This window comes from Empidonax traillii, unplaced genomic scaffold (assembly GCF_003031625.1).
Source record: "Empidonax traillii isolate 1590-97213 ecotype Southwest subspecies unplaced genomic scaffold, ASM303162v1 scaffold270:size1067046, whole genome shotgun sequence".
NCBI classification, from domain to species: Eukaryota; Metazoa; Chordata; class Aves; order Passeriformes; family Tyrannidae; genus Empidonax; species Empidonax traillii.
Window position 1 is genome coordinate 587,590 of NW_020955463.1, and position 13,957 is coordinate 601,546.

The window sequence follows — 13,957 nt, forward strand, 5'->3', positions numbered from 1 at the left end:
ACCGCCCCGCCCTGCGCGGCCCCTCCCGCCGCCGGCCAATGGGGCGCGGCCCTGGCTGGCGGGGGGGCGGTGGGCGCGCGGCCGTTGGGCTCCTGCGGCCCCGCCCCGGGGGCGGCTCCCGGCGCGCCCGGCCCGGCCCAGGCGGCGGCGGCGGCGGCGATGTGGATGTGGAGCCGGGGCGAGGGGAGCCGTGGGTAGACCGAGCCGAGCCGAGCTGAGCCGAGCCGCGCTGCGCCCACCCGGGAGGCCCGGCCGCAGGTATGAGCCGCAGCTCCGCGGGGGTCCAGAGGCTGGCAGGGGTCGCGGCGAGGCTGCACCGCGCCGTGCCGTACCGGGGGACTCCTCGTGGGAGGGGTCGCCGGGCGGGCAGGGGATGCGGCAGGTGCCGGGCTGCGGGCGCTCGGTGCCGGCGCTGCGGGGGGGCTCCTGTTCCAAGATGGCCCCCGCCCCCCGTCACGGGAGCCCCCCGGGAGCCGCTCCCCCGCCCCGGGGCTTCCCTGCGGGGGCGGCTCCGTGCGGGGAGCGCTGGGTCCCGGAGCCCCCCCGCGGGCCATCCCGGCCGGGCGGCAGCGGGCGGGGGAGCTCACGGCGGATCTCATCACGGCGAGTGCCTCGGCCGTGCCCGGCTTTTAAAACCTGCCGGGCTGCCGGGATTCGTTGCGCAGAGCTCGCTCTGGCGAGTAATGGATGTGGCTGAGCCATTAAGGGACACCGCGCTGCGCAGCCGGGCTCTGGAGACCTATCAACTGCGATTTATGGGGCATCGGGGCCGGGAGGCGTTTTTATGAATTGGCTGATAATAACTTAATTCACCTGTGGAGCCAGCTCCTGTTAATGCCTACATTTAATCTGTGTGGAGCAGTAAACAGTGTTATTAATCTGGCGTGTTGCGTGTGGGGAAACGTGGATGATGATATTTGATGTAAGAGCTGGGAAGAGCAGCAGGCGCCTTTGCACGCTGCTTGTGCGCTTTCACCTCTGAATTCCTAGTTTCGTTTTATTCAATCTGTATTTATAACAATCTGCCTTTCTGCATTTCCAGAGCTTTTTCATTGATTTGATTTCTTAAAACAGCTCACCATGTCTTTGCCTTTCCTTCCCTCTAAATAAACTGTAAATAAACTGCAGGGGCAGTAGCTTTCAGTGACCATGGAATCTTCAAGGTTGGAAGAGACGTTTAAGATCAAGTCTAACCATCAACCCAGCACTACCACAGTAACCCTCAAACCACTAAACCATATCACCCAGCACCCCAGTTCTTCCTTTTGAGGAAAACTGAACAGTCTGGACAGTGCTGATCAGCACTGTTAGACCTCATGGCAGTCTTCAGTGGCTGAATTCAGAATTTGTTTATTACAGTAAAGGTTTTTGTATGAGGTTCAGAGTTCTTATTTTAAGTTTACATAGATCAAGAGCCCCATTTTAATGACGCATTTGTTTTGTAGATGTTAATTTTAAAATACAAAAATTAGAATTTTGGTAGGAGGTATTGTCCTTCAGGTCTCTTTTATGGAGGGATCTTTACATCTTGGACATATTTATAGAAATATTTCACTTAATTTACAACTACGTTATTCACTTACTGAAAGTATTGTTTGCTCTTAATTGATGTGAATGATCAAATCTATAATCTGACTTGGAATTAACATTAGGATTTTGCTAGATGTTACCGTTTGAATTGAGTAAGTTTTTTTGTATTCAGGATGTGTGATTGCATGTGGCTTCTAAAAACTGTCTTAAAGCAACAGTTAATTTAGAGTTTGGGATTTAATCTTGTAGAGCTAGGAAATGAGTGAATGAGAATCATGAGTTTCAACTATGCCTGCTTATTCATCTGTGTGGAAAGGAGTAAAGCAGTAATGTAAATGGTGATAAGTTGATTTAAATGATTTCAGACATCAAATAGCTTTGGACTTTTTTGTGGATGTGTTTATATTTACATGTGTACACTTAAAAGGAGACAGAGGAAGTCCCAGAGCTGCCAATTGCTGTCAACTGGCAAAGTACATCAAGGAAGGATTGTTTTATGTTTACTCTGTTCCTGTTCTCTTCTTCAGCCATCCACTAGCAGTCCTTATTAGTAACAGGATACTGTGTCAGACGGACCTTGAACCTGAGTTAATATTGCATTTTTGTGTTTGTAATACAATGTTTTCTGTGTAGTAACATGCCATTAGGAATTTGATTTGGGCAGGTGTCAGACCTGTAAGTTTTTGAGAGTACATTTTAAAAGTCAATACTAGGTGCAGGGAAAGCAGGGTAACTTATTTGCAGTGTTAACATTTTTAAACATCCCAACTCCTGATAGGAAATGATCACAAGTACGTTTTTAAGTGGCAGCTTCCAGTCCTTTCCTGAGTGCCCTGTGGATGCACTGTGCTTCTCACGAAGAGGTTGTTGTTCAATCTGCTGCAACTCCCGTCTGTTCTTACGATGTTGCAATGTTGCCCTTCACTGAAACTCCAGCCTTAGTTCTGCTTTCCTGGACTGAATCTCCCGTTTTTGTGTTGCAAGCACCTGGGCCACCTGTGAGCCTTTCATTTATCTCTAGCGTATGGAAGGGAGCAGAAGGGACCTATAAGAACTTGTTCAGTCACATCTTCCCTCTAAACTGGTTCTTCTGCATTAAGCTTTACTGTGGAACTTGTATGATAATAAGTAAAAGCAGGAAAAAAAATCCCATCTTGCTGCTAGCAAAGTGTCTGTTAGTTGTCTTCCATAGTGTCTTTTGGAAAGTTGTTGCAGTGAGTTAAGCACACTTCATCATGTAGAACTACGTGAATTATGTGTAGGAGTCATGAAAGCTTCCCACATAGTTGTGCTAATGCAGTTTAATTCCAACCTGTGGTGTATATACTCTTTCTGACCTCAGCTCCTGAAAAGTTTTCATCCTGGTTGCTGCTGGGTTTTGTTCCTTAAGGAGAAGATGCAGTGTAAAATTGTCCCTTGCTAATTTTAGTCTTAGAAGTATAATAATATAGCTGAATTTATTTATACCTGCTTTCAGTGGATTGTAGGCATTTATATCACAAGTGATATTGCACTTATCTAACACAGTGCCTTGCCCTGGATTACAGAAATAGAGAGACATGGAGCAAACATTACTTAATACACTTCAAATAACTTTTACACTGCAGTATCCCTAACATCCCTTGACAGCTCAGATCATTAACTCTGTCCCATGTCATGTTGGCTGTATGGCAGGTCTGAGAACAGATCTGATGCCACGTTTTTAAATCTTACTGAACCGTTTTTGAGCATTACCATGAAGTATTCATTAAAAGCCTTTGACAAATGAGTTTCCAAAGACAGCAATAAATAATAGATACATTGACATGCTTTTTATTTTAGCTAGCAGTCTTGCATTTAGGGGAAAACCAGCAGAAAGAAAAAATAAGGCATGTCTGAATATGCACAAAACTTTACTTTGGTGCTCTTGAATATCTGTGTTCATTATGCTTAGCTACCAAAGAACACCACTTGGATTTTCCCCCTACTTTGGTAAGCTAACAGATTTCTATGTGATCTAAAGCAGTGGCACTAAGCAGACTGGCCTTCGGGACTCCAGGTTTTGTCCTGAAAATGGTTTATCAATCTACATTATGAATCATGGCTGGAACCAACCTTACCTCCCAGTTGCAACCTCCAGAGAAAAGATGAGCTGCTAATATATAAGGATTTCCAGTATATTTAATCCTTTGCTGAATGTTGGTGTGCACAGCAAGTAATGATCTGGATGTTACCGCTGGCTTTAAAAGCAGAGTGATTAGCTATCAAGAAGCAAAGAATTGAACATCTTTACTACAAGCGTGAAGTCAAAAGGTGCTTTCAATATGGACCCGTTAAGTGCAGTGGTAGAAGGCTTACACCTAAAATTTTGTTCTAGAACTTGCATATTGTTCACATATAAAATGGGATCATATGTTTGAAGTCTTAAAGATGTTTATATGTTAGATAAAGCTTACTGGTACCTATTTTGAAATAATTATTTTGCTTAATTATTACTTTAAGACCAAGTTATCTGGGACAGATCTGAGGGCAGAAGAGGTATGAAACTTGAAATCCTCTTTCCCCGCAGCTTAAATAAGTCTCTTGGTTTTTCTTGTTTCTACAGGGCTTCGTAGAGTGACAGTTGTTAGAAATTTAACTATTGCAAACTTATTCTCCTAACATTTAGAATTAAAAAAGTGAAAATATGTAGTATTTCCAACACTGACTAGAACTAGTGCCATATTATTATTAGCCTTTCTTTTTTCTTTCAGGCTCCATAGATTCTCAGCTTTGTAATCTGGAAAATGCGTATCTTAAGCCCCTATTTGAAGTGAAGACAGTCCATCCAGGTAAGACTACCTTATGATGACTCTTGCTCATTGTTTTCTGATACTGGGCTAAGCTGTTGCTTGTTTTCTATGGTCTTGAACAATGTGTGGATTAGTATTAAAAGACCAAGAATAATTTTAATATCACGCTAAGTATCAATAAATAAAGCTGTGAAACCAGGTTGTATCATTATTTGGTTTAAGAATTGTGTGTTGTCTAATTGTGTGTTTCTTTACTGTCTTGTAAAGAAAACCTCTTTTTTGAGTCATGAATAAGTTTTCTTGTTATTTCATGTATGATAGAAGTTTTGAAAAAATAGGAAAGTATTGCAAGTGCAGCTAATGGTCGATGACAGCCTTCTACAAAACATGTTGCATTATAAATTATGTAACAAGTTTAGGTGTAGAGTAAAACTGCTTCAGAGCTACTAATTGTGGCTCAGAACTTGGAAATGTACACATCCATTTATATTAAGAGCACAAAAAACCTTTACTGCATTCATAATGTATTGTTTGGTGGATTGAGCTTGGCTTTAGCAAATGAAGCTGTTCCAAGAGGAATAATGTAGTTTCAGATATGAAATGCAGAGCTGCTGTTTCACAGACAATATGCCATGAATGCTATTTAAAGAAACAGACTTGACATTGCTAATTACACAAAGGAGAGTGAAGTATATTTATTTCACACATTACACGTGTCCAAATCAGAAGCTTCAAGTGGCAGATGGAGAGGAGAGGGTTTTTTTGTGTTTTTAGAAAACACCTTGCAAGTTCAGCTGATGGAAAGCCTTACTTTTTCATCTCAGTTAAGAAGAGCTGCAAAACCAGAACTGATCTAAAGAAAAAATCTTGAATTTCTTCATAGAGGTTTGACAGATACAGTAATGAAGGCTTTCAGTGGCTTAACAGATACTGAGATAGAGGTTTTCAGTGAATAGCTGTTCATGAGCAGTTAATTATGTCATTGTAATCTGGGTCATTTGGGAAGCTGTGAACACAGTTAACTTTTGTGTTAGGATTGCATTCTGAGTGAAATGAGTGGAAGGGGGGACGCTGAAGCTGCTTCATCTTGAAACTAGCAAGGCTGGAGAAGTGATCAAAATCAACTTCTGAATGAGCAGCTTGCTCTCTTGTTAAGGTGAATGAAGGCTAAAGCCTAACGAGGCTTTGAAATCTCTGCTTTATGTCATATCTAAAAACCCTTGCTCCTCCCCTAATGCTTTCCCAGCTACCAGCCCAAGGCAGTTACTGCTGCTCCCACCAGGACAAACAGCAGCCCTTTGTTAGCTGCCTTGCTTGGGGCACACCCTATTCTCGCTTTGCTGCTGCTCTCTTGCCGTCTGGGGATCCGAGAGACCCTGAAAGGAGCCTTTTGCTGCCTAATCTCCGAGGTTAATTGATTAAGTCTGGTATTACCTCCAGTACACGTAGGTATAGCTGACCTGTAACTTCAGTCCCGCCTACTGAAGTTCTAGGATTTAATTTCCTGTGGGGAAAGGAGCATCCAATCTGTACCACGGAGCTGTGGAGGCTTCTTATTCAAAGACTGGTTACTTTTCCAAAGATGCAGATCTGTGACTTTAACAGCATCAACATTATATGTGCTATAAACTTTGTCTTGGTATTAAGAGGACACTACAAGTCTGACAGTGCCCTGGTTGAGCTGCTTCGAAAGCTTGTCGAGTGTTTGAAATGTGATATAGACAGTAACTTGGAGCACCTTCCAGCTGCCTTGACCAGTCTGAGCAAGGGTATCGAAATGGCAAATAAACCTCAGAGGATAAAACTGTGAATGGCATGCTTTGAGCCAAGTGCTGAAGGGTGCCTTGGGTCCCTCATCTGACTGCCGTGAGAGTCATGTGTCTGGGTCGTGGGACCTGGAACAGGTCTTGCCAGGACACCCTGGGTGCTTCTCAGAGAGGACTGTCCAGCTTCAAGAAACCTTGGTAGTTAAAATGAAGAGCAAAAATCATGTACAGCAGCTGAGTACTGAGGCAAGACAGAAGTCGGTCAGCCGGCAAACACATTTTTGGATCAAGTGTAGAGAAGACAGATGTTTTCCTTTGTTTAGAACCATGGCTACTGCTAGCAAATGCAGACAATGTAGTGCTATTAAAGTTTCCCTCTGTTCATTCCTGCTGAAAGATACTGCTTTTAGTGGATGGTGGGCATGCTGGCACCCGGACTGGAGGAGAAATTGTCACTGGAAGTAGCAGATTTCTGGACTGCTGCAGTGGAGGAAAATGTCTTCCTGGGCAGTTAAGTGTGCAAAGTTCTGCTGTGAGTGCCACAAAGGGAAGGATTCACAGGGCAGTTACTGGAGGCAATGAGACTCAAAGGACCAGATTGACGACTGGAAAAAAGTTGATAACTTTATTATGCCAGCTCTAAAGGTTTTTGTTTCCCAGAAGCTGCAGAAACTGTTTTCTAACACTATGTACTTTATTAAATATTATTTTACTGCCTGATTTCATGACATAGGCATTTATTGACATACTGAATACTATGCATTTCATGATATATGCAATAAAGATAATTAAGATTCCTTCTCATTAGGACTTTTTATTGAACTTGTTCACATTGTTACGTGAAGACTGTTAAGTACCTTCATTTCAAAAGGAAAAAATCTTGGAATGGAAATAGAAGGGTGTTAGAAACCAACACAGAAATTTGTCTAAAAAGAAGAATCTTTAGCTGACATGGTGTGGAGGAAGAGTTTAAATATTTTAGGTACAGAAGGTTTTATGGCAGAATTGTAAAACTTGTTTTTCCTAGTATGTGATATAAAAAGTAATATAACAAATATTTGAATTTGGAAAGAAACAGACCCACATGTTCCACCCAGCACAAGAGTCTTATATGATACCTATAAGGAAAGGTTTGCAAACTCAGGAACCTCTTCTCACGGTAGAACCTGGCTGATCTCCTAATTACATCACATAAGTCATTGAATACCAAGAAAACTTAAGAAACTTTGCCAAATGCTGTTTTTCTTTTCAAATTTGGAGAAGAGTTGTGTGGGTTGTGTGTGGTTCAAATCGTTACTGGTTGGTTTATCATCACCATAACTGACTGAAAAAAGTGCAGAGAAACATGATAACCAACATCTGTAATATGAAGGTGGGTAATCTCAACCCAGTAACTCTATACCAGTGGTTCACTTCTGGCTCAACAACCCAAAGGTGGCGTTAAGATTTTTCTTACGGTTCAGAATTAAAACATCCCCTAGGGAAGAAAGATGTAGGAAAATACTCTCTTTATGAATAGAGGCAGACAGCAGTTGTAACACAGTGTTTAATTCTGTAGCTTTGTTGTGTAGGTGGACATATGTAATCCATGATGGCTGTTGAGTAAATGCCTCTTCATTAATGTTGAATTTCCATTTTACTCTCCAGACTTTCACCTTTATCACACTATTTAATGAGTTCTGGCTAGTGGTTTTGACTTGCTATGGGTGATAGCAAATCTGAAAGAAAATGGGGCATTCCGGTTTCTTTATTCAAGGACTGAGCTCACCATTTTAAGTGCTACTAACTTAAATCAGGGAATTAAATGTCCCACCTTATTAAATCACTTATTCTGTCTTCTCTAAAGCTTTCATCTAGCTTTGATATAGCATTAATATTTAAAATGCATGTATCAGTTCAACAGACACATGCATTACTTATCAAAACACTGCAGCTTATTAAAACAAACTTGCTGTCATCACAGGTAAAAGTCTCTAGACTGACACATAGTGCCAGCAGGTGTGTGGTGCATTTTCACAGGCTGGTCAGTTGGGATGGTGGTGGTACTTCAGGAGTTTAAAACAGAAGTTGGGGATGCCCCATCCCTGGCAGTGTTCAAGGCCAGGTTGGATGAGGCTTTAGACAACCTGGTCTAGTGGGAGGTGTCCATTCCCCTGGCAGTGGGGTTGGAAATAGGTCATCTTTAAAGTTCCTTTCAACCCAAACCATTCTATGATTCTGACAGTAAAAAAACACCATCTTGATAATACGAATTGAGTACCTGCAGATTTGTGAAAAGAAAACATACATGCACATTAACATGATCTAAGACTAACAGACCACAATAACAGGGAAGTGTTAAGAAATTGGACATTTTGTGGCTGTTGAATTTACATAAATAGTTTCTAGTATGTCAGAGCAGCTACATGTTTTGACTGAGATTTCTTACATTCACCCACATTGTGAATTTCTAAATAATAAGTTTAGTTCAGTCGTCCAAAAGCAATCTTATGTGTGATACCTTAGACGTTGACATTTGTTTAGTTGCTAGTTTGCAGCTCTTAAGGTCCCTCATCAGTGGAATAAAAATAAGAGTGTGTCCTTTTTCCCGTGCTTGCACAGGGACGGTCGGAGCTGCTGTGGTGTCTGCAGAATTCCAGCACGTGTTGCTCCTGGCTCCCAGTCTACACTGACTGTGTCCTCACTACAGAGGCCAAAAGTCTTCATCCCTGTCTTTGCAGGGTTGCTTCTCATTCACTGGCTACCCAAATTCAGATGCTGATTTCCCTTATATTTAGGTGTGCACTTGAGAGGACAGCGAGCAAAGAGCTAACCTTTCCCTTTGTGCCCTCTAATTAGGATGGGCCTTATGACCTATGTGGTGGCCATCACACATGAATGAAAGGCATACTGTTATCTTTTTCCTTTTTCAAGCAGGGTTTGGGTTTGATTCTGCCTTAGTAAATGTTAATGTTTCTCTACTGTTGTTCCTTATATAATTTCCTGAATAATGGAAATTACTCAGGAGGATGTGTATCTTCCTCTATATGTATTTTGCTGCCTTTAGAAAGAAACAGATTTTCCAACAGTTCTTGGAATGCTTTCTAGAGACCTTAAATGATATATTGTTCTGAATTAGTAAGTAATAATAGGACCTTTTCTTCTCGAAAACTCATTCTTGAGTGGTATGCCAAGATGTTATCTCCTTGCTTGAATGCTTGACTAGAGATACGAGATTTGATATGGGTGTGTGTGACAGGCACACATAGCCTGCCTCCCTGGCGCAGACGTAAAAACATGCCACAGCCTGACCGAAAGCCTCACTTCGAGTTACTTTGTGCTGAATGTTGTGGTGTTTTCTACTATGTTACAATGGGCAAGGTAATCCAAAATGTAGTGTTTAGTGTTGCAGATACTAGAAATACTAAATAGAATACTAAATCTAGAAATTAAAGGGAAGCTACAAATTTTCTCTTCTTTGTATGTTTTTCTCTTCTTTGGATGTTTTTATGCATGAACTTTTCCTCATATGCAAATGTACTATATATGAAACTTCTTTCATAAAGTATGTACTCAAGTACAAGGCAGCCCTCAGTGCAAGGAGACTGAATGTGTGTGGGTAGGTGTATGCATCTGCAGCTGTTACCAAGAGAACCATTTGACCTTGAGCTTCAGATAATTGTTGCAGCAAACCTCTCTCATTAATGAGTCTTCCCCACCACCCTTGGCAGCAAAATCTTTCTCAGGCCGAGGAAACGAGCGAAAAGAATGATGAGGTGAAGTAAAGGAAGGTGCTTGCCATTCTTTTAATAGAATCAGCACATTTCAGGAAAAATTCCTCCTGAACTTCTTTTGGAAGGGAACAGAGTAGTGGTACTGTACCTGGAAATAGTAAACTGAAAGAAAAGCTCATCGAATCCACTGGATCCTACAGGAATCTTGTAACAAAAGAGTAAAAACTTTAATAAAAGCCTCTTTCGAAGGAGTCAAGGGATGAGCTATTTAGGTCACCAAGGAAGAAAGTGGCTTCAGCCCTGACATGAATTGATGTAAAGGTGTCAGTGATTCCCAGTCAGTTGCACTGTCACGGGGCAAAGAGTTTGTTCTGTTTCCTTTTCTTTGTTAGACAATACTGAAGAGAGAACAAACAGGATTGTCAGATCAGCTTGGACTTCTTGTAATAGTTCCTTACGTGACGCTGAGACCTTTTTTCCATGGGGCTCAACTAGGCTGTGTTCTGGCAGTCAAGCTGAGGCAGATTTCTTTCTCTGTCGTTAGTGTCTCATCAGAGGGTTTCTGATCTGACTTTTTTTCGTGGGAGTCTTTGGCTTGTGACTTGGCATGGGATTGTACCAGCTCCTAGAGTAGTAGTAGTTCTATAAATTTGGAATTAAATATAACTGAAGAAAGAAAAAAAAGCCCTTGCTAATAAAAACTGCAAGTCTGTGTGTGACTTTATCAGCCTGAGACTTAGCATAAACAGCTACACCTGAGATCCAGATTTTGTACATTGGAATCCCCTGAGTCGTATTTCCAAGACAGTTTTTCAGAAAGTATTGTTTCAAAATAATATACTTAAAAATGGTTGTGCTACTTGGGACACAGGATTCTTTTGCTGTCATTGCTGTGACATAGCAAAATCATTCAGGCTGGAAACCAGCCAGGGGTGAGTGTAGGAGAGTCATCAGAATATCTGGCAGGGAAGTCTGTAAATTGTTTGTTAGTGCAACTTGGAAGAAGCATAAGACACAAAGTGAGTGTGTTTTGAGGTGGGTGTAGTTCTTAACAGCTGCGTGTTTTGTGAGTGCTTTAACTTAGTTCTTTGTAGACAGCTTTTCCTTTTGTATGCTTTGCTGTGCTTAGAGTTTTTCTGAAGAGTTCCATTTGTCTTTTTTAGTACTTAGCTAAGGTAAGGGCCTTTTGTGATACAAAATATTCTTGCTAACTTCATTCCAGTTTAAGGTAAGTTTGTGCAAAAATGAATTACATTTCAAGCAGTTTTTTGCTTTGTTTACAATTGTTTATGATTTTGTCATATTTAGAGGAATGAAAACCAGATCAAGTAGATATCATCCTACAGTTTATCTGCTTTTGTGTCAGACTGCTGACTGTCAAAATTTAATTGTCAGAAGGTATGTATGTTATTAAATGGCTGTAGTTTTGTATTTTGCTGTCTAATTCTATGGCAAAATGATCAAAATGGTCTATAAACAGTTAAGATAACTGAAATTTATCTTGTGAGTATCCAGTATATCCCTTTCTGTATGTGATGGAGAGAAATGCAGCTAAAGTTGAGATGAGTATTCCCACTTTGTGGTACTAGGGAGGTCAGCTGGTGAATTACGAGGAAGATGTACATAGGCCAAGAAACAGAAATCCATGTGTTACTTCCAGATGAAAAATGATCAAAGACTTGAGGTGGAGTTGCAACAAGGATTTGAAGGTGGTCGTTTGAGCTTGGCTAAGGACCAACTTGCTGAGATTAGTAGGGTAGGTCAAGTAAAATGTATCCGCTTATTCTCAGCAGGGCTAACAGGAAGTCTTTGGTGGTATCTTTTTTCAGCATACCTTTTTTAAACTTGTCTGAATTTTGCAGTCATATGTCTGGAATATACTATAAATCAGATCTGCAGGCTTTCAGAGAGAATAAAAGTGTATGCTTTTTTGATGACAGGTTTAAAAAAGGACTGGTATTCTAGTGTAAGCAGATGAACTAAAATGGTAGAAAACGCTGGGGTGTGATATAAACAAGCTGAAAATGGATTGTAATGCTGTCTTGCAGCTACCACACTCTGTACTTCTTTAAGAAAATAAAGCTGAGAAAATACAGATTGAGATTAATTTACATAAACTGTATGGCACAAACACAAGTTTTATTCCTGTTCTGAAAAACTTTTCCATGGGTTTAAGCACAATAGTTTTGCAAGGAATAGTGATAGGAGAAATCAACCAAGGAAAGGAAGTACCTTTGAAATCTAAATTTAAAATGAAACTGTGTTGATTAAGGATAAATTATATACTTTAGATCTGCTGATGAGAATGTAAGAGCTGTTATACTTCCTTCAGAAGTGACCTAGAGAGAATATATAGGAAAAGAGAATAACAAGTATCTGTAAAGCAGCCTTTGTTTTGGTGTAGCAGTTCAGCTGTTAACAGGAATTGATGTCAAAACTTCTGTGACTGACAGGCTGTGTCTGGACCATTAGTTTTATAGCAGTCAAAGAACCTGTTCTCAAAGTGTGTTTTGCATGCTTATTTTAATAAATGGATTTTCACTATTATGACCTAATCATATACTGAATAGAAAAAAAAATATTTCCTGTAGTTTGCTCTTTTGTGCTGCCAGGTATTTCCTTGAGTGTCCTGAGCTTGTGTGTAATGAGAAGTGAATGGTCGTGTTTGCTTTGCCTTTGATGTACAGCTCCTGATGATCTTGTACTTTCCCCTTTTCTGTGATTCACTCGGTGGATTTCAGTGTGAGCCTTTAGAAGGGAACAATAGGATGTGTGAGAAGCAGATGGAGCCTATAGGCCAAAGACATTTTGCAGTTTGTCTTCAATTTCAGATATGTAGCAATAGTGAAGATGTAAAAATCCCCCTTAGCCAGGCCTGTACCTGTTTGTGTAAAACTGACTCCTAGCCTGAAAGACTTGTAGGGGCAGGTAATAGTCTCTATTTAGACCAGCTTCTATACTTTGTTCTGTGTATCTTTACATATGAAGCAAGTTGAAAGGCTGGTATGCCTGAAAGACCGACTGCACTTTGAACTATTAAAGTTAACTTAATAGAATGTGTTACTCCTGGGACTGTTTGTGTCTAACCAATTTTCTTAGGCCTTCATGGCTGCTGCAGTTTTTGTGGTTAATGATATGAGGGCAGAAGTGGCAGTTTGAACCTTTCAATAGCAAAGCTATTTCAATAGTTGACAACAGGTTTTGAATCCTCCTGCCCAAGATGAACATAGTAAGGATTGTAGCAAATAAAGAGCCCGTTGAGCACAGTGGATGTGATATTGTTTTGGGTAAGATGATCTGCTGTGTGTGTGCAGAACGCTAGGGGTGCTGAGGATAGGACTGCCTGGTTGCATGGAGACCAAATAAGCTGATCTCTTTCAGATTTGGGAGCAAGTTCTGCATGAGAGGTGTGCTTTCTGCAGGGGGAACATGGAATTATGAGAAGTGAGGTTACGGGTCTAAGACATCCTATGAAAAGATACTCTCTGAAGTTTATTCTTGGCAGTTTGTCCTGCTGTGGTATTAATATCTGTTTTTGCTATATGTGGCGTAATTATTCTTGGGTATTTCTTGACAGATGGTTATATCTTAGAGTTGTATCAGAATGATGTTATTTGCTTGACAGTTATTGTTCTCTTAGGAACGTGGGACAGGAAAGGACCTGCCTATTCATCAAGTTTATTTTCATGCTCTTGTAGGCTTTATGTCATACAGACATAGACATATGGAGTGCTGTCTTAAAAGCAGCTGAGCCTTTTCTCCTCACTATTTTAATTAGAAGCCTGTTCCAATGCTAAATTACCCTAAACATGAGGAAGCTGCTTACAGTGTTCAACCTAAATTTATTCATCACCAGTTGGTAATAACTTGTTCTTGTGCCAAGATTGTCCTTTTATTTTAAATAGTTTTTTTTATTGTTTTATAATTATCTCGATGTGTTTATATACAGCCCTTGCTTTTCTGCTCAGCTTTATTTTTGCTAGGCTAAGGCCAAGTCCTTGCAGCCTCCCTCAGTTTCTGTTGAAAGCAGAGCAAAATGAAGGTATAGGTAGTTGGAGACTTTTCAGCTTTCACATATCAGGTTTTTCCAGTTCCCAAAGAAGGGTGTGTCTTATTCTTTGTTCTATTGCTGATAAAAAAATGTGAATAGTAGCTTCCTTGTTATTGCAGTGCACCA

At 40.9% G+C, this 13,957-nt stretch overlaps 1 protein-coding gene across 4 annotated transcripts in view; it reads left to right on the plus strand.

The window, feature by feature from the left end:
- Positions 1 to 209: 209 nt before the first annotated feature.
- The window catches only part of MPP7 (membrane palmitoylated protein 7), a 150,486-nt gene continuing 136,738 nt past the window's right edge, over positions 210 to 13,957 (plus strand). For all 4 annotated transcript variants that reach the window (XM_027889694.1, XM_027889698.1, XM_027889699.1 and 1 more), the window contains exons 1-2: positions 210 to 258; positions 4,263 to 4,340. The gene's annotated coding sequence lies outside the window, so the exon portion shown is untranslated. The remainder of the gene's footprint in view (positions 259 to 4,262; positions 4,341 to 13,957) is intronic.